General features: G+C 42.0%; 1 protein-coding gene across 4 annotated transcripts in view; it reads left to right on the forward strand.

Moving 5' to 3' along the window:
• Window positions 1-19,855, forward strand: part of CPNE1 (copine 1) — a 93,561-nt gene that overhangs the window by 15,356 nt on the left and 58,350 nt on the right. The window lies entirely within an intron of this gene.

Here is a 19,855-nt window from a genome sequence, read left to right on the forward strand (position 1 = left end):
TATTATTTGGGTGCTGTTTCTTCATATTTCATACTAGAATAAAAATATTGAAAAGGAAAACCTGCCTTCATTGTTCACAGAATTAATTGAATTAAGAATTTATTAGTATGTGGCTTGCAGAAACTGGTGATAACTGTATTTCAAGCTTGAATGAATCACAACAAAGCATTTCTTGTTGTGAAATGTAATTAAACTACTGCTATCTGGAATTTGATTCCTTGTGTATCTAAGATTTAATACAGTGCTGTGCATCTTGCTCCTCTTGGTATTTGGGTGTGGGATTTTTGGTATACCTTTCAAAATACTCTAGATATTGCTTTCACTGTGAAACATGCTTGTACACATGTTCCTTCAGACTTTCTAACAAGTTGCAGGTTTGTGTTGGAAATCTTTCATTTTCTGATTATTTTTAATTTTCTGTATGGTCTAAAAGATTTGTAAAGCTGTTTCATAAGTTGTGCATTTGTAAATGCTTTAATTCTGTTTTCAAAAATTTATGTAAATGTGCTGTATTTGGAAGAGGAACTTTCTAATGAAGGGTTTGAGTTTTCTTTTCTGCATCTTGCCAAACAGCTGATACGCTCATTGTCCTTTAGTGTAATGGATTAGTAAATACATCTCTGTAAAATTTATACTTGTAAGTATTTCTGTGGATTTCTCCATAAATATTAAGAAATCCTATTTGCCTAGAGAGTTTTGAGGTATATTTTGTATAAACACTGTAGTTGTGCACTTTTACAATAGTTAAATATATTAATTTCTTAAAGCTAGTGTGAAGTATGCATTGTGCTAGAATTAGTTGAAAACATCAGTCATACACCAAGTTGCCATAGCAACTTTTTCATGTTAGACAAACTGTCCTAAACTGTTAAAATCAAAGTAATGAAAATTTAGGATACCATTTATCCATAACTTAAACTTCATACAGAAAAAATTCCGAGCTTACAGGTGTCAGGTCGCTAGCAACAGTAAGACGTTAATAGATGGTGGTGGCAGCCTAGCAGATGTTGGTTATTAAAAGTAGGTGCTGCTTGTCAGTTACCTTGGCTAATTTGAAATGGTAAAAACAGAAGTTATTAGTTTGAAGGGTCTAAATATCTGTGGCCCTTCAACTTGTAAAATTATCACTCAGAAAAATTTATCATGTGTAAAAATATGGCAGTTAATGAGAAAATATGAATCTTGGGCTTATTAGTAAACAAGTTCAACAGTGTGTATAATTATATTTTTATTAACACCTTATTTAAAAAGAGGCTTATAATTGACAGGGAAGAATTGTTACTATCAGGTGCCACCATGATATTAAATCTAAGTATTTTTTCTGTTTTTAAAGTAGTCTTATTTAATAAACATGTTAAAAAATAAAGCTGCTACTTTTAATACTCCAAGAAAGAATGTTTCCTTGCACAACAAATCATATTTTGGGAAAGCTAAGACTTTATTAATAAAGGAATACTGTCATTTTAAAAATCTAAATATTAGTGATTGGGGTTCTGTTGGTTTAGAAAATCGAAGGTTATGTCCTTTACAGTAAAATAAGAGCAAGAGTATCCTTTTCATAATAAGTTTACACACACAAATGTCCATCCTCAGAGTTTATTTGGAGCAGGGAGGGATATGGATAAACCAACAAGAGTTTATGGCAGATTACACTGAGCTCTTGAGAGAATTCCACAAATAGACCGAGTTTTGCTTGATTTTGGCTGCAGTTTAGAACTCACATGTGTTCTCCTAAGAACATGTGAAAAAAATAAATCTTGTCAATAGCTGTTATGTATATTTCTGTAGGATTTTTTTTGTAGAATAGGGAATGGAGTTCTTAACAAAGGACGAGCTCATCTGAGTTACCATAATAAACACTTTTATTAATTCCATATCAATTCTGTTTCATTTGGTTTTAAGTTCTGTGTTGGAGTTTCCTCTCTGATTTCTTAAAGTAAATGATTGTAGCACATGTCAGATCCCAGAATCAAAGGACTTCACTTTTTTTATACAAATCTGGAATTTAGTGTAGGTGGAAGTCTGCAGTCTATATGTCCTCTGCAGTAAGATTGCTTGATTCTAGTTAATTATTTTTAGTGAGATTCAGTAGCTGGACTAACATCTGGGAAACATTTATATTTAAACTCAAAAGATGCTGTCAAACTGAGGATTTTTTTTTAAATTGACTTTTCTAAAGTATTTGCTTACCCTTTAGATAATATGTACATGATTTAAAAACGGGTTTTCTGCTCTCCTGCTTGTTTATTGGGGCAGAGCTTTCAGAAAGGGAAAGTGTGTAAGTCTGAGAACAAGGCCCTCTTTCTCCCCCACCCCCTTGCAGGCTCCTGCCTGCTGCCTCTTCAGTTTGTTTAGCTGCTACTGGAAAACACTCTTGCAGGGCCTTGAAGAGTAGTGATGGGGACCTCATGCACAGAGCAGTGCTTGATGTCATACCAGTGCATGAAAAGGGAGTACAACTAGCCATCAGCAAAACAGGGAAAGTGACTGTACGCTGGTGTCATGCACAAACTGAAACTTGAAAACTTTTTTCTAATTATTTCTAGTTATAAGACTTTTCCATTTTAGGTAGGCACAAAATTGTAAAATAGTTTTCAAGTTATTTTCCTTTAAAGATTTTCCCTCAAAATGAAAAATCTTTATCAGTTGCTAGTATTCTCTCCATAATTGAGTTTTGTAGCTCTTCTCCTGCACTGTTCCTGGTGTCTGCTCTTGTGAGTGTGCTGTAGCTCCTTTCCATAGAAATGATTTTCCTGACTCAGTAGGTCTCAAGGGTTTATTTTTTTCCCAAATGGAAAAGGGCCTGAAATTTCCATGTTCTGGGGAATACTTCCCACCCGCTGCGTCTGGATGTTCTTGGCTCAGGTCTTCCGTCATTTTGAGTCTGAATATTGAATTGTCTGGTAATGATAGTTTTATAAGCTTGCCTCTCCTTTGTTTTAATGCACTTCTCTCTCTCATTGCTCCAGTGTGTCTCAACATATGGTTCATGTGCGTCAAAATGGATGGTTTAGCCTACACCCTTGATTTTCTACATTTGCAAATAAGTTGTCTGTGCAGGTTCCTGTATGTGGTAACCCTCAATTTTTTTTTAATGGGCACAGTCCCAGTGGGACAATGTTGTGTATGTTTTTTTTTTTTTTCTTTTTTTCTTTTGCAGGAGGGAGGGGAATGAAACAAGGTAGCTGCTTCTAGGGACCTTACAGCATCATAGATCTGAACTTAAATTTGCTTGTTTTCTCTGCTTTCAAATTGTGGCATGTCCTCATGTTGTATATGAAATGGTCCTTAAGTGCAATTGTAGTTCCCAGATGTTTCCCAAATATACTAAAATAAGCTTTGGAGCCTGGTAAAGAAGATTGACTTGCACCAACTCAATTTTTTTAACCCTCCAGTTGAATACCCACTTGAAAGTGAAAAGATGGTTTTATGTTTTCCCCCTTTGGAAACTTATTTTCCTCATTTCTTATTACCTATAAACTACTGTGGCCTTTCCTCACTTCATCATTTGTATATTAGTTCACTACAAAGTTACTACAGCGCTGGGAATAGGGTTTAATGAGTGTTCTCCTGGCTGACTCCAAGGCTGTGCAGCACAGAACTGTGCAATGAAGACAATGGATGAAAGTACAATTTCTTTGTAGTCTCTACAATGTGAGGTGTGTAGGATCTGTCATATAATGCAGGAATCTTCTTCTACCAAAGTACTCTTGCTTTTCACACTTCGCCTTTTGGACCTATCACTATAGAATATATATAAATGGTGACTTGAAAACTTCATGAAACAGCTGTTCTCCACATCAGTAGAAACCCAATATTCAACCAAAATTGAAGGCAGGTTTGGGTGGAAACTGAAAGTACAATCTAAGTCTATACTAGTTAAAACAAAAACCAGACAAACAAAACTTCTTTGGCTAATTGAGTGAAATTTTGAACTGTTACTCTTTCCTCCCCCCCCCCCCCTCCCCCCCATCAAGAATTCATAGTTTTTTGTCTAGTTTTCAGGTACTTATAAGGCTCTCATTGCTATAATATCTGCTACTTGGTCTTTTAACTTTTAATCAGGACTGTTCCATAGTTGCTGAAATTTGCTCCAGAATCTAAGCTTTTATTTCAGAAATGTTTCTAGCTCTTGTGGATAGTTTAACTAAAGCAATGTTCCCTGCTTTGAAACAATACATATGAAGGGTGTGCAGTGCCCATATTCATTTCAGTGGGAGGTTTAACTGAAATACCTACCCTCTCCATTATTTCACTGATTATTTTGGCAGAAACCTCCAGGTATTCTCATGATACCAGTGTGTTCCATTCTATACATTTGAGGTAGGCAAAAGCCACAACTGTGTCCCCTTCTGACAATTGCTACAGTGATATGCACTGGCAATTAAAAAAAAAATCTGCTGTACAATGAAAGCTGAATGTCGTGATGGGACAGCATTAATGTTTTTTAAAAGCTGCTATTTAGTTTATTTTCATAACTAATTCAATAAAATCTCCATTTTAAAATATAAATAAAGCTGGCCTAGCATTTCCAGACTACCATTCCAGCAGAACTTAGGTTCAGTCTGCCATGGAATAAGCAGAGCCTTGCTCATAACACTGTACATTTACTTAGAGCTTTTCATTTAAGGCTCTTAATGTTTTACTGAGGTTGGGTAAGTACAGTAACTCCTCACTTAACGTCGTAGTGATGTTCCTGAAAAATGCGACTTTAAGCGAAACAATGTTAAGCGAATCCAATTTCCCCATAAGAATTAATGTAAATAGTGGGGGTTAGGTTCCAGAGAAAAAAGTTTCGCCAGACAAAAGACACATGCGGTTTGACTCACAGCTGTGACTAGGTAAGTGAATATCCTCTGGCCCCAGAGCTCTGGTGAGGGTGTGGGCCAACAACACCCCCACTCTTAGGCCTGCAGAGTCCTCCCCATGCAAGCTCTGCGGGTTTGAGCTCAACATGAGAGCCAGGCAGAGCAGGCAAGCTGCAGCACATAGGAAATGACGCTGTGCTGCATCCTTCCCCAGCACCCGATGGGGATGTCTGCTAGCCTCTGAGCAGCAGATCACACATGCCTGCTCCAGTTAGTTACTGAACCCCCCCCCCCCCCGGGGTGCTGGGGAGACCAGTCGTCTCCTAAGGGAACCAATCTGCCAGGTTGCATGGTACGCTCGGGGGGCACAACGCAGAGGCACTGGGCCTCTAGATCCCTGCACAGCTGGAGACAACCATAGTCTTCTGGGGCCACAAGTGCCGACTTTTCAAACTGCCGGGGGGTGCTTGACCCCCGGCTCTGCCCCAGGCCCCGGTCTCACCCCACCCCTTCCCCCAAGGCTCCGCCCCCACCTCTTCTTGCTCAGTTCTGCCCCTGAGCATGCCACGTCCTTGCTCCTCACCCCTCCCTCCCAGCCTCCCTGCACGCCACGAAACAGCTGATTGCAGGCGGCGTGGAGAGGGAGAGGGGAGGCACTGATCTGTGGGGCTCGCTGGCAGGCGTTGGGAGTGGTGGTGGAGGGCGCAACTTTAAACTAGCATCTTCTCTAATAGAACAGCGACTTAATAACGAAACAACTTTAACCAGGACGACTTTAAGTGAGGAATTACTGTATTATGAGTCTGCTTCAAAAATAAACCCAGGTGGAGGAGGGCGTGACCTGAACTATTGACACTTTCTCAAGTCAGTGGCAGATTAGGGTATTGAATGCTTTTGTCTTCAAGTTGATGGCATTGGTTAAAGGGACACTGGTCAAGTTTAGTCCAACATTTAGGCTTTCTTCATATGAGCTTTAACAAGATTAGTAGAGATGTTAATATATTTTTGTAAAAACAATGGAATTTTCTTTAAATGTAAACATAGCCCTGCAGTTTATACAATCTAGATATTGCAGCATTGAGCAAGTGAATGAGAACTAGAAAGCAAAACAAAAGTGAAAGGCTAGTTAAAATGGGTGCTATTTAACATAGTAATCCAAAATGTAAAAGGGTAAGTAAACTCTGAAAATCCCATATGGTCTATTTTTCATGAGAGTTCATCATGGGCCTAAATCTGCTTCCATTAAGTAAAGGATAAAATATATTTACTTCAGGGGGAGCAGTTAAGTCAATGCTGAGCACTTTTGAAAATCCTGCCCTAGATGTTGTTTGTTCTTAAAGATTAACACAATTTGATATACAATTTTTTTTTATAAAGAATAGTCACCATCATTTCCTCCCCCTTCTATTTTGTCCCAGGTCAAACACAGTTTGGGTATAAAAAATATTTTAGGTCAGGGGTCGGCAACCTTTCAGAAGTGGTGTGCCGAGTCTTCATTTATTCACTCTAATTTAAGGTTTCGCGTGCCAGTAATACATTTTAACGTTTTTAGAAGGTCTCTTTCTATAAGTCTATAATATATAATTAAACTATTGTTGTATGTAAAGTAAATAAGGTTTTTAAAATGTTTAAGAAGCTTCATTTAAAATTAAATGAAAATGCAGAGCCCCCCGGACCGGTGGCCAGGACCCGGGCAGTGTGAGTGCCACTGAAAATCAGCTCGCATGCCACATTTGGCACGCGTGCCATAGGTTGCCTACCCCTGTTTTAGGTAAACTGGCCAAATTGACTAGTATTATATTTAAATAAAAAGACTTTAAAGCATATACCTAAAAGTGTACCTTCAGGAGTTCGTAGAAATGTCCTATATTGTTTTTTTTTTTTTTTTTTAAGTTTAATACCTGAAATTTGGTCCTAATTCTCTTCTCTTTGCTGGAGAACATTGGCACGATCTCTGGCAGATTTGAATGTCACACAAATGTTTAAACTGAGGAGCAATTCTCTTTACTCACAACTGAGGCAGGTGGGCATACTCATTCTTAAGGAGGGAGAGAGACTTTGTGACATCACTCTTCGTTCCCCTAACAAAGAGGCTGGTTTTTGGAGACTGGGTACTTTTTTGTTAGCTGTCATTTTTTTGCTCTAAGGCCAGAATTTTCATTTTAGAATAATTTAAGTCTGTAGTCCTTATGGCTGCAAAGACCACTTCAAACTGAACTGAGAGTAGAATTATGTCATTACTAGAAAAGTGCATCTGATTTGCAGGCAATGTGAGAGAGCTCCAAAAGATGTGAACTGCCCCATTTATCTCAGTGGGGTGATTAATTTTGAAAGTAAGGATAACTTAAGTTTCAACAGTAATTCTTTCCCTGGTGGTCAGAGTGCATGAAAGGAGTAGGGTGATTGTATCAGGAAGTCCTGCACAGACCACTGAGTGGTATCTCAGTTTAGTGTTCTGAAGGGGTGTAACTTGGGAGAGTATGACTTTGTCTCTCTCCTGTTCGGTTCATGAAAGCGAAATGAGGACCGGATATTTCAAACAATAAAAAAATCTATTCCAAATCTTGATGCTCCTGTATAATGGAAGAATACAGATATGAGGGGCATACTGGTGGAGAAAAGGCATGGGCATAAGCAGTAATTGCTGTTAAAATACAGTACCTGCCCAGTGTTTTGGCCTGGCTTTATGACGTGGTGTGGCATCTCCTTCCCTGTACCTATAATTTTCATTAATGTCTAGTCCAATGTGTCTCTCTGATCCTTGTTAGTTGCTACTATAATACCAGTAATAAGCCAGATATTTTCTACTGTGCAACAAATATATCTTTTGTACCTTTATAAATATTAAACTTTACTCACCCAAACTTAGCTTGATTTTTCTTCCTCAGTGAACACCAAATGAAAAGAAATATGTTCACCGTCTTGGAGTTATCAGTCTAATGAATTAAACATTTTATATTGGGATATTTCACCTTATTCTGAGACTAGCTAGTATTACTCTAAGTAGATGCAGTGACACGTACTGTTTGTTAGGGCCAAAGGGAGCTAAGACCCATCAATAATGTCATAACTAAGTACTATGGTGGCTGTACTGCAGGGTGCAGTACCTGCCACTACTGGGGGACTCCTATCCCTGCAAAACACCTCCAGTTGAAGTGGAAGGAATTCATTTGAAAATACAGGTTTTCTGTGACAATATGCTGCGGAGTATTGGGGCTGTCTGCAGCCATATGCACCCCCTGGAGTCCTTGCAGCATGTGGGCAGTAAGTAGAGGAGGGAGTAGTTAGAGCAGGGAGCACAAGCCTTTGGGCTAGCCTGATTCTGAGACAGCAGGGGAGTGGGTTGTGGTGGCAGATTGTGTGTGTGTGTGTGGTGAATGAGGTGGTAGGTTTACTGGTGTATGTGGGGAGGAGAGGTAGAATAGTCAGGGAGAGATTGGGCCTAGAAGAGAACAGCAAAGGGGGGACACAAGGGTAAATACTGTGTTCTCCCATCTTGCCCTTTACTATAAAGTGTCCCTTTTGTTCATTGTGAATGGGGGAAAAGGAAGAGACAACTTCCCGATAATCTTTTGTTCTCCATCAAAATTCTTCCCCGTGACCCTTTTCCCCTCCATAGTGTCAGCTTTTCACTTTGAAAATATGATCAACCTGCAAGGGGTTGGAGTATGTAGATGGCTATTAGTGAGACAACCTCACTAATTCCACGACGGCAGTCGTCCGAGAAGTCCAGAATATCTCAAAATATTCTAAAGGAATTGATTCTGGACCTCTAGTCGCCTATCTCAATCATTTTTAGTACAGTGCAGGACAAAAGAAGCATGTGGCCAGGATATCACTTCACAGTTAGGGCTTAATAGCGTTATATCACTGATGTTATTGCTAAGCTTAATCCCTCAATTGATCGTCTTAATTGGCATCACTACAAATCTTTTGCAGACTGGGTGCTGCTGATGGACCTCCTATGAAAGACTCTGTCTTGCGTAAGAAGTCACTAAAATGGTATTCATGCTGTTTATACAGCATACCCCACTATGAAATATATGTACGTTCCCATAAGTTCCTGCCCTGAAGCACGTACAGTATAAAACCATGAATATGGACAATGCAGAACAAACACAGAATGATGTATGATCAACTAGAATGCTTCATTAAAAGGATGGCTTTTTTTTTTAAGGGTTTATTAAAGAGATGGGCTGTGTTTGGCATACATTTATTTGAGGCTGTTCCAGGCACAAAGCATGGCATGAAAAACCTGACTTTGGGAATTGTGGGCAGAGAGAATATGGTAAGGGGAGGGGGGGAATAGTAGGAGCAGAGTTCTTGAAGTGCTTTGTAAATGAAGTGAAGATTCAGTTCCATATGGAAGGAGGGGAAGCCAAACCAGATATTTTAGAAAAGTGGGGATGGGAAAAGGGAAGATTTGTGTGCAAATAAAGGAAGAGCTGCATTTGGGAAGAGAGGAAGTTGCAGTGGGTAAGGCAGGAAATTGCCAGAGGAGGATTATTATGGCCAAAAAGACGAAGGAAGAACACTGGAAATGTAGAACCACCACCAATGGGATTTGTCATGGGTATGAATGTGATTGGAGAAAAATCAAGATTATGAACCTGGGTGACTGTAAGGTTGATATTAATAGAGAATGGGGAGAAGAAAGAATATCTGATTCCAACATTGAGCTTAAAGTGGCAGTGATGCTTTCCAGGAGAAGGTATTGGAGATGCACCTATAGGTGCAGGACTGCACAGAAGGTGAGCAGCTGTGATGGAACAGTGTATTTGTAGATAGCATCAAGGTAATAGTTGAACTCATGGCAGTAGATGAAATCACCTAGACTATAGAAGGAGAAGAAGACAGAACACGCTATTCTCCTTTCCTGTTATGAGAGTATAAGAAAGGAAAATAGAGCCTTTGGAAAGAAAAGTGAGAGTAGTCAGAAATATGAGTGCCAAGATGCATTTTCTCAGAAGAGCATGGAGATGTGTGGAGGAAGAGCCAGTAGCCTTTGTTAAAGGCAGTAAATGATTCCAGAAGAATGAGGACAGAGAAGAGCTGTTAGACTTGACCAGGTGGAGGTCAGAAGTAACTTTAGCGACCGTGATTTCAGAAGAATGAATTGGGTGAAAGGCAGACTGCAGAGTTGACTAGAGAGAGAAATGTGAAGAGTGGCCTCATTCCATGTTTGCTCAAGCTGTCATAATTAAACCACCCCCAACGAGCGGCGGTAGCTATATCGGCGGGAGAACGTCTCCTGCTGACATCGTGCTGTCCACACTGGCGCTTTTGTCGGTGAAACTCCTGTCGGTCAGTTGTTTTTTTTTTTCCCCCACACCCCTGACCAACAAAAGTTTTACCAACAGAAGTGCTAGTGTAGACATAGCCTAATTTTCTCGTCTGTGAAATGGGGATAATACTTCCTTTTCCTCCCCCTTTGTCTGCTTTGTCTATTTAGATTGAAACTCTTTGGGGAAGCGACTGTCCCTTACTACATGCCTAGAATAGTGGTGCTACTGTAATACAAATAATAAGGGCTAACCTTCTCTGGGTCTTTGTTCACTTAGCTGCAGAAAAATTAAATGTATAGGCTTAAAGCTGCCCTTGATCACATGGATGCCAGATTCCCCAGGTTACACCAATTACAATTCATGTGGTTTCAATGCTTTTACTCCTAGTTACTAAAAAGAATGGGTCCATTATGGCAACATGCAAACTACAGGTATTCAAAATACAGGGGATTCTGCTTGATAACCCAGATAACTTTTGGTTAATAAAAACATTTTGCATGGAACAGATACTGTCCAATTGACTATAATGTTAATTGATCTGGATATGAGCAACAGGCATGCTGGCTACTAACTTGTTTTATGGAAAGCCTGGGCTGCAGGTAGATTTGGGGGGTTGGGCTGAGCGTCAGCTGCAGCCTGGTTTGCGGGGCTGCAGACAGGGAAGCGCTGGGGGGGTGCATGGTACCTTTCCCTGCACTCTCCAGGCTGAGAGCCAGGGCTCAGCACATCCATCACTGCCTTTTCTGTCTAGTCCTGTAAACCTGCCTGTGGCTTTCTATGGGGAACAGGGCTGCTGGGACATGCAGAGCCTGGGTCCCTGGTGTCACGGTGTCAGAGTAGGATGCAACCCAGAGAGCACAGGGAGAGGTATGGTACAGCTCTGTATTCCCTCAGTCCCTCCCCTCACCCCCCCCCCGTGGAAAGCCCCAACATCTGGGTAGTGGCCCCCTCCCTGCCACTGCCCACAGCGTACCTTGGGGCCCAGTATGGGCACATCCTAGCACTTCCATCCCTGGCTGCAGTCTGGCAAACCTGCCTTTAGCTTATTGGCAACTGTCAGATAATGGCAACTTTTTTCTGTCCACCAAGAGGACTGTCTGGGAATTGGTCTTGCTCTGAGCAGGGGGTTGGATTAGATGACCTGCTGAGGTCCCTTCCAACCCTGATTCTATGAATCTACTGGACTATCAAAATTTAACTGCATGCACATATAAGCTTTTAACCATCAGGCCACTCTGACCATCAGGATCTATTACTGTAGGTGAAAATACTGTTGTGCAGGGCTGCGCTAATAAAATGAAGGTTTTCCACAATGAGCTTAGTCAAAGTAAGTCTGCTATATGCAGCAAATCATAAGCTAGGGCTTGCTATAGATACCAATGAATGGCCCAAGTGCAGATATTGCTCATCCCTAAAAAGCTATTCTCTGTTGGCTTGAAGGATTGGGTAATGACCAGGAACAAAACAGTTTACGGATACCCACTGCGATTGTATGTCTACACTGCTATTAGACACCTGCAAGTGACTTGTGCCAGAATACTCTGGCTTGTGGGGCTTGGGCTAAGGGGTTGTTTAACTGTGGTGTAGACATTCAGGCTGGGGCCTTTATTCTAGGAGCCTGCAAGGTCTGAGGGTCCCAGAGCTTGGGCTGCAGCCCAAGCCTGAACCTCTACACCAGGGGTTCTCAAACTGGGGGTTGGGACCCCTCAGTGGGTCACGAGGTTATTACATGGGGGGGTCGCGAGCTGTCAGCCTCCACTCCAAACCCCGCTTTGCCTCCAGCATTTATAATGGTGTTAAATATGTAAAAAAGTGTTTTTAATTTATAATGGGGGGTCGCACACAGGCTTGCTATGTGAAAGGGGTCACCAGTACAAAAGTTTGAGAACCACTGCTCTACATCACAATTAAACAACCGCTTAGCCTGAGATCCATGAGCCAGTCAGCTGGCACGAGCCAGCCATGAGTGTCTAATTGCAGTGTAGAGATACCCAGTGAGTGCTCAATAGCAGACCGTGCTAGTGGAGAACTAGACTAGTGCTAATCTGCGTGATCAGATGTGGATTTCAAACCAGCTGGTCAATATCCATATTATTTAGGTATTAGAATCTTTACTTGAATTTGAAATTTTGCAGTTTTGTTTTGACTGATGGCAGAGACATTTTAATTTATATAAAAGCAAGGCCAAGACAAAACATATAAAATGAAGTGAGTCAGACACACTAAAAAATAAAAAGGCGAAACTCTGACAAAAATGGTCCAAAACCAGTCTTTAGACAGTCATAACAGGAACATCTTTAATTTAATTGAGAGAATAAAACCGAATCCTGAAAATTGGGACAGCCATGTTTTAGAATAACCAAATTTTGAAGACTTTAGCAGCCTGTGAACAAGTAATTTCTAGCTGGTATGATTGTGAAAAGTACTTTCAAAACATGAAAGAAGTGTAACTGAACCAATGAAGTCCGCCTGAGTCAGAAGAGAACCTGAACTAATATCTGAGTTGCAAACTGCTCCATTCATTTCAATGGATGTTAACTCGAATGCGAATGATGAAACTTTAAATGTCAACATGTTACTTCTTAAATGAGCAGTAAAATAATTATCCTATATTGAAGGGTTACACCAGCCATTCTCAAACATTTGGGGTGTAATTACTGGGGGTGTCTAAAGGACTAGTGTGGGTGTTGCAGATGTATAAATTGAGTAGGCCTTTAACAACATATGGTGGCATTGGAGAAGGGTCAGAGGTAGCTATTAGTTTCCTTTCTCTGAAGTGGGACTCTTCTTTCATGAACTTGGGAAATGCTGGACTAAAAGAAAGGAAGAAGGAACAATTGAAGGCTTGCAAAGTTTTTACTGACTGAGATGAGTGGGACAGTTCAAATCTCTCAGAGCTCCAGGCTCTCTGCAGACACAGGCGGGCACCACTTCATTGGTTTACACTTTAAAACATCAAGTTTCTTTTCATAACTATAAGGGCTAGAAGAATATTTTTTTAAAAAATGAAAGCTAGGATTTGGTAGCAAGGAGCAGTTGCAGAATTATGAAATAGTGTGGGGCCCTGGATATATTATACAAATTAACTTCACCCATAAAATTGATTGAATTTAAGCTTCAGTATCAGAGTTGCAGTGGTATAAATGAAGTGCCCCTTTTATATCAAGGAGATCAATTTCTTTTGCATAGAAACCTCTACACAAATAGTGTTGAAGAATCCAGAATCTTCTGGAATGCTGTATCAGACTCAAAATGCATTAGACAACTCTTCAAAGCAGTGCGTAAGCAATGCATGTTCAAGGGTTGCTTCTCTGTACTTTTCCAAAAACATTTTGAGGATTTGTTTTTTATAAAACTTGATTGCCAAGTCATCTCAATTGGAATGTTTCCAAGTTACTGATTGTGGCAATCGTTTGGCATGCTTGAGTTGGCTTGCATCTATGAACTGAGACTAAGCTTGTGCACAGTAGCCCCACTCTTGGAATCGGATATCTTCCTTCCAAGGGAGGATGGCATCGGGGGAAATGTTCACAGATAAATTAATGCATTCTTCGAGTGGTTGCACATGTGTATTCCACTCTTGGTGTCTGCGCACCCAGCATATAGCCGTCGGAAACATTTTCCCTCAGAGGTACCTGTTGGGCAGCTTGAGCTCTCCCTGCTTCCACATGCCACTGTATGCAGGTCTGAGCGCAGAGCTGTCCCTAGTCCCCCTCACTTCCTTCTTACCGTGACAGTTGTTGGAACTCTCTTCTATACAAGAACAGTTTGTTTCTCAGCCTTTGTGTGAACATAGTGTGTGTGTGTGTGTGTATATAGTTAGTCTAGTTCTTAGTCTTGTTAGGATAGTAAGTTTTAGTTCTGTTAATTTAAAAAAGTTTTTTTGGACGTTTCCCCATTTGGAGTTTTTTCTAGATACGGTACTGAGTTATGCCCTAGTCACTGAGTTTCAAGCTGTAGGCTTCTTGCTCCTGGCCTATGCCAGTGAGTAACCCACATAATAGCTGCTTGCAGTGCTTGGGAGAGACACATGTGAAGGACCAGTGCCCGATTTGCAGGGAATTCAAGCCTAGGACAAAGAAGGCTAGGCTGATGAAGGCAGTGCTCAGGCCACTGTCGGCGCTGTCTTGAGGCTCTCCCGATCTAACTTGGTGCCGAGTGCTGCAGCTTCAGTGTGCTCCCTCTGGAGTTAACAGAAGCCCAGCACTGTTCTCTCTTGCCTGTACCTAGGAAAAAATACAAACCTTCCAGAGAAGGTCTCCTCCAATTCTAAATTTGGGAAGAGGGTCAAGAAGCCATCAAGTGGAGTGCACTAGAAACCTGAGCACTCCTCCTCCAAATCTGTGCGTAAGTTGGCCCTGGTGCTGTAGGGGACTCTGAGCCTGGTGCCAGAAGTGGCAGGGTCAACTTCTTCTGCACCACAAGAGACTATCTTGGTGTGATTACCCCAGAGGCATTTGCAGCAGCAAGAAACCTGCTTTGCCTATCAGTGCACGGTGTCGCCATCCTTACAAGAGTCCAGTCCCCCCCCCACCACTGCCAGAGATTCAATCTCCAGCACTGCCGTTGCCTGCTTCCCAGGGGAAGCCTGCCACAATGGCGTTACTCTGCGCATCACCTGGCTCCCAGCACTCATCCCCGGCACCAATGGGATCAGCTCCACCATAGTCAGAAGAATAGATATCCTCCTAGTTGGATTGGAGGTGGGGTCGTATGTATCTCAAACACAAAGCAGCACCTCCTGGTCTCTGCTTAGATCCTCTCTTCCTGCTGACCACTGTGATGCTTCAGTGGGAACTCCCATGGGAATGTGACCAGGATAGTGGGGCCCTGCTCTATATCAGTGGCCCTTTTGTAACCCTGAGGGGTTTCCCCCACTTCCAGATCTTCTCCCACACCGTGTGTATCAGTGCCCTTGTCTAGAAGAGCGAGTCTATGTACTGAATGGCTCAAATCCCAGAGTGTGGTACTGGGCCGGGTACAGTATCAGGCGGAGGTGCCAGAGCAACAGGCAGTAGAGAAGGTTATACCCCCTCCAGTCTTGGCTTCCTCTTTGCCCTCACCAGATGAAGCCATTTCATCTAGTACACTTCTCCTCCTCCTCCTGATGATTTTAAAGTTTTATCAGGAATTGCTCAAGAGAGTGGCTGCAGAATTAGGTTTACAGTTCAAAGAGGTCAGAGAGTCTTCACATCATCAGGTTGACATTTTATCAATGGTGGGTCCCTGCAGGGTAGCTCTGCCAATTACTGAGGCAATACGAGAGCCTATAAAGGCTCGGTAGCAGACTCCATCTTCACTGCCTCCCACCTTAAAAAGGGCAGAAAGAAAATATTATGTACCCTCCCAAGGTTTTGAATACCTCTATACTCACCCACCACCAGGCTCTTTAGTTGTGACCATGACTAATTAGAACAAGCATCAAGGGCACAAGACTGCCACTCTAAATCAAAGGATGCTAAAAAGCTGGACTTATTTGGCAGAAAGATTTATTTGGTGTATCACTAACCAACAGGCTTTGCTGGGGCAGTATGATTTTAATTTATGGGGCTCAATGGAAAAGTTCAGAGAGCTGCTTCCAGGTTCAGAGAAAAGTTCAGAGAACGCTAGACAGGAGTTCGGTTCCCTAGTCAATGAGGGTAGATTAGTCAGGAGAACACCACTGCAGACAGGGCTGGATGTAGCAGACTCAGCAACTTGAACCCTGGCTTCCGCAGTGGCCATGTGTAGATCATCCTGGTTGCAGTCTTCTGGTCTCCCCTGACATACCGAGCACTATCCAGGACTTGCCATTCAAGGGTCCTTCTTTATTCTCAGACCAAATGGACAGCAGGCTTCATGGACTTAAGGAATCTAGAGCCACTCTAAAGTCCTTAGGTTGGTACATGCCTGCAGGAGACAGGAAGCACTGTCGTCCACAGTAGACACCCTGATTTTCCATTACTTTTCCTCAGCAGGACCTATCAAAAAAGAGGTTCAGGGGTTATAGGTGTAGGTCTCCTGCTACTTGGGTTCTCGGCCACTCAAGACACCTGGGAACTCCGAAGAGGCAGTTTTGATGGACCACTCAAGGTCAACATATCTCCAGACCCAACCCCCCTGACCTTTGCAAACCATCTGTCCCATTTCCACAGTTCTTGATCTCAGATTACTTTTGGACCAGTGGGTCTTGAGTACTGTGTAAGTGGAATAGACTCTCCCGTTTGCTTCTACCCCTCCCTCCGTGCCCCTCTTTACAGACCACTCTCACAAGAAACTCCTTATCCCGGAAGTCAATTACTCCTTCACTTGGGAGCCATAGAGGAGGTTCCATGTGATTTCAGAGGGAAGGGGTTTTATTCCCAGTATTTCCCAATTCCAAAAGCAAAGGGGTAAGGGGATCTCGGATCAATTTTAGACCTGCATCAACACAACAGATTTTTAAAAAGGATAAAGTTTTGCATGGTCACGCTAGCTCCTGTCATCCGTTCCCTGGATCTTGGGGACCAGTACACTGACCTCAACTTGAAAGATGCCTACTTCCATGTGGCAATCAATCAAGCTCACAGGAAGTACCTCTGATTTCTGGTAAATCAAAATCATTACCAGTTCACTATACTACTTTTTGGCCTGTCAGCAGCTTCCAGGGTCTTTACAAAGGTCATGGCAGTAGTAGCTGCATTCTTCTGAAGATCAGGAGTGCAGGTTTACCCTTACCTAGACAACTGGCTTGTCAAGGGCCAGACCAAACAGCAAGTACAGAGCAGTGTTGCCATGATCCAGTCAATGTTCAATGCTCTGGGACTGATAATCAACACAGAAAAATCTGCCCTCACCCCAGTCCAGAGGATAGAATTTATTGGGGCTGTACTGGACTCCTTTCAAGCCAATGCCTTTCTTTCAGTGTCAGGTTTCAGGCAATTCAATTTGCATAGGTTTGAAGGCTTGCCCAGTCACAATAGCACAAAATTGTTTGAGGGTTCTGGGTCACCTATGTGGTTCAGTACACCAGACTACAACTCAGAACTCTGCAGGACTGGCTGGCATCAGTTGGACTCTGTGGTAAGAGTGCCCTCACTTCCCTAGATCGGTCGACAGATCCAGCTGGTGTACGTTCAGGTGTTCTGTTTGTGGATTACTTATTATATCTGAAGCACCAAGGTTTGATGGGTAGTTCCATCAAAGTACATCTAGCTGCTATTTCAGTGTTCCATCCTAAAGTGAACAATCACTCTATTTTCTCCAATGACATGTCCATAAGGTTGTTTAAGGGCTTAGTCAAATTATAATCTCAAGTGCCAGACTCTGTTCCCCTATGGGAGCTAAACTTTGTATTGTCAAGACCTGTTTGCTGTTGCTTCGGTCAATGAAGGTGGCATTTCCGGTGGTCATTCCATTGGCCAGAAAGTAGGAGAGCTGCAGGCATTAATTTCAGAACCTCCATATATGATCCTTTTTTTAAGGACAAGGTTTGCCTGCACCCTCATCCAAAGTTCCTCCCTAAGATGGTTTCCTCTTTCACATCAACCAGGCAATTTATTTGCCTGTTTTCTGCCTGAGGCCATGTACAAAGAGAGGTCAGAAGAGCCTTGACATTTTACCTAGATAGAACCAGACACTTTTTTAATCTTCCCAGTTGTTCATATTAGTGGCTGACAGAGTAAGAAGTCAATCAATCTCCACCCAAATAATTTTTTCCTGGATTGCGTCCTATATAAGCATGTTATGATTTGGCTAATGTTGCACCACCCAACAGTCACAGCTCGTTCAACAAGGTCACAATTGCTTTCGGCCTTTCTGACACAAATTCCAATTGTAGACATTTGTAGAGCGGCAACCTGGACCTCAGTTCACGTTTGCCTCCCACTATGCTGTGCCTCAGGACTCCAGAGACGATGCTAGAGTGGATCAAGTTGTTCTATAATCTTTATTGAAATAGACTCTGATCCCACCTGCTGTTCTACAGCTAGTGAGTCACCAAGAGCGGAATCCATATGTACAATCACTTGAAGAGAAAAACAGTTACTAACCTGTTCCATAACGGCTGTTCTTTGAGATTTGTTGTATGTGTCCATTCCATGACCCACCCTCCTACCCTTCTACATCAGAGTTCTGGTCAGAAAGGGGGGTTGGGGGCAGCTCTACCCTTTAAACCTGCATGCAGTAGCGCCAGCAGCAGGGGAGCTTGAGCCCTCAATGGGTACAACTGAGGGAAAAGGTTTCTGACGGCTGTGTGCTGAACACACAGACACCAGGAGTGGAATAGAAATGTGGTGAACAACAGTTATGGAACAGGTTAGTAACTTTTTTTAACTTTGGGGAGTGATCCAGCAATAATTCCAGTAGCGTACAACCTTTGTGGCACTAAAAGCAGCATTGTAACTTATCAGAAGTCTGAGAGTTACATTTAGTTTGCATATATGTGCAATTTTTGAAGCACACTAATACTTTGAAGAGTTCAGGTGATTGAGGATCAGTGGGAATGTGGCCCTCCTTAACCAAAAGGTAACTTATTGATTACTTTATTTCTGAGATGGCCATGTACATTATGCTAATGAAATGTAGGCTTGAGTTTGCAAGGTGACTGAAGTGTCTTGGTTTGTTACTAAATAAATGTGTACTTTAAAAAGAAAAGAGGAAGGCTACACAAAAAATGGAAAGCCCCTTTTAGTTTAAGTACATAAGGCTTGATACTCATCCTAGGATCACCACATTCCTGCCTCTTCACCCGTGGCCTGGAAGTTCAGACTTCCCTTTGCATACGAATCATAGAGACTAAAGCCTTTATTTCGTAGTATCTGCCCTTTTTAAAGGGCATCCGAGTGAAACTAAGTAATCCTGCAGTATTCTAGTGTTTGACTAGTGCTGATGGTGAAGCACTGTGGTCTTGGGAGTATTCTGTCTGACTCCTTTGTCAAAGGGCAGTTTTGGGGGAGCAGAAACAATGAAAACTGAAAGAGGGTTGTGTGGGACAACAGGAAGAGATGTGCAAAACCACCACATGTTTTTAAAAATGGGTGGATGTGTTAGATGAAAGCATAGTGACAAATAAAATGCTGATCCTTGAGGAACTGGAGGCCTTCAGGATTCCTTCACTGGCCTCTTAAGGATATTGAGAGGAAGCTTTATGGAAGAGAGAAAAAAGAATGGAAGGGATTGCTATATTGAGATATTCTATCAGTCCATTGCTTATTATGACAAAAGCTCAAGATACAAGTAATACAGTAACTAACTTATACTTTACTGTTTTACCAAGAAGAATGGGAGAGTAGATCCCAAAAACATATGGCTTAGGGAAGTAAAGCAAATGCTAAAGGAAACCACATTGCTCCCCCCAAATGAACCCTATTATTAAAACAAGTGAAGACTTAAGAATTCTAGGACTTATTGTGGGCTACTCTAGAATTCTGAATGAAGTAGCAAAAGAGCAAGTGGGGTATCTAGCAGAACTAAATTTTATACGTCTGTTTGGAATGAATATACCTTTGTCAGACCTTGAGCCCTCGCCCTCTATTCACATACAGGCAGCAGAAGTACAAGCTTCCTCAAACTACTCCAGCCATGTGCTTCCAATCTGACCCATACAGCCCTCTATTCTCAATAGACCGTGTAACCTTTGGTCTTTCTGCTGGAACTGATAATTAGGTTGCAAGTTATGTTGGTGATTTTCTGATCGACATGTTCAAGAATTTGACTGATATCATCTTACTTAATACAGTGCACTGAATAGCTATGAGATGTAGATGGATTTTGGTCACTGCCAAAATGAACGTAGCAGATGAG

The sequence above is a fragment of the Terrapene carolina genome, unplaced genomic scaffold (assembly GCF_002925995.2).
Source record: "Terrapene carolina triunguis isolate 2854851 unplaced genomic scaffold, T_m_triunguis-2.0 Scaffold233, whole genome shotgun sequence".
NCBI classification, from domain to species: Eukaryota; Metazoa; Chordata; order Testudines; family Emydidae; genus Terrapene; species Terrapene triunguis.